The following is a 1,803-nucleotide window of genomic DNA, read 5'->3' as shown; positions in this document are numbered from 1 at the left end:
AAATAGTTGTAAACTATTTTTGTTTCACTTCTGACCGCAACCCTGACCATCTTCCTATATATTTTTTTCCTATATTTGACAATTTATTAGCACATATTCATGTACATATTTCGGATCTTTTAGCACATAAAAATCCTTTCCCTTGTAATAATAACTCATAAAGTACTGCTATAGTTATTTATAAATTTCTTTAAATTTTTGTTTAATTAGCCTTTTACGTACTGAACCTGAATCACAACCTCAACGACCAGGCCCCTAGATTATCCTGGGTACGCCCTTGATGGCATATATTTATGACTAAGTATTACTTATCATTCTTTTAAATATACAAGAGCTGATACTGAGCAATTGATTAGGCGTTTCTGAACCTCCTCTATAATCTATAAAACACAATCAGCCTCACCTTCAAGGAGTACCGATGGGGGAAGAGCAAAATAAGAGTTGTATAACAAACAATATCACCTTTAATTTTCATACACTAATTATAAAACCTTATTTATAAATATATATATTGTCGAAGAGTAGTGAAATAATTTGTTCCATATTTTTTATTATTAACAAAAATAAAACATATTAAATATTAAGTGGGGCCTCGCTGTATTATTTTATCTAGGGCCGATCTCAACTGACGACGGTCATAATCACAATTAGGAAAGATGGTAGAAACCTTATCAATACAGTTATCCTATTGTCTTTCTGCTCTCTTACTCTTATCACTCCTAACCTACGCATGCCATTTCGGAACTCGAGATCAAAGTTCTCTTTCGTACTAATTAGTCTGATTCATCCAGTTTTTTATCTTAATTTTCAAATTTCAACTTTTTAAACAATTATTACTTGTATCTTAAAGTATAATTTTATATAATCATAATTTTTTTTTCTTGGTTGATTCGAATAATTTATTTTATTTAATTGAATTTTTTTTTTCAACAATGGAGTTTTCAGAGAATCTCAATAATTCAATTGAATCAGCCTCACCTTCAAGGAGTTTTTCGATGTCACAGAAAATTTACTTTCACTCTGCTTTCAAAAATCCAGCTCCAAAGATTAGAATTAGAAAGGCGTGGACACTAATATCTATATCATTAATTTCTTTAAGTAAACTCAGTTCCTTACTTCGCCCTCCAAATTATACAAATGGTTTAATAGATGGGTTAGTACAGCCTTGACAATTTTACGCTGCGAAAAAATAATATTTAAAATATTAAAATATTTACAACAAACAGTTCACGAATCTTCAGTTCGATTTCAGAGTTTACAATTCCGATGTTAAATTCAGGCGCCAAAAGAGGATTAAATCTAGGTGCGTGGGGTATGAAATGCAGAAGCCAGACAAATGAAGGCTAGATGCATTTGTGCTTGTCCAATAATAAAATGGCAGCAGAATAATTAATTTTAGCCTGAAATTCTTTATTTAGTTTATTGAAATTTATAGAAATCTAAACCTACTTATGGAAAGAACTCCGAAAATTATTGTGCTAGAAGACCACGAAATATTAAGTAAATTGATAAAAAATAAAATCCCTGGCAGTCATTTCTTAGGTATCCTAGCTAATGCGTTTAATTTTTTTTTTTTTTTTTTTTAAATTCCTTTTTATATCTTTTTCCTCTTTTAATTTTTTTAAAAAATATTTTCAATTACTTATTTTTACCCATCCAAATAACCCGTAACTTATTCTCATCTTTCGGTAATTTCTTCATCTTTGTAACGTATTTTTAACTCTATGAGTCTTTTTAACTTTATGAGTCTTACCACACGCGCCGCTGAACTCGCTTAGATTTCCATCTCATGCAAGTAGGTAA

The sequence above is a fragment of the Halyomorpha halys genome, unplaced genomic scaffold (genome assembly GCF_000696795.3).
Source record: "Halyomorpha halys isolate HHAL.00 unplaced genomic scaffold, Hhal_1.1 Scaffold2026.1, whole genome shotgun sequence".
Taxonomy (NCBI): domain Eukaryota; kingdom Metazoa; phylum Arthropoda; class Insecta; order Hemiptera; family Pentatomidae; genus Halyomorpha; species Halyomorpha halys.
This window is presented reverse-complemented; position numbering follows the sequence as displayed.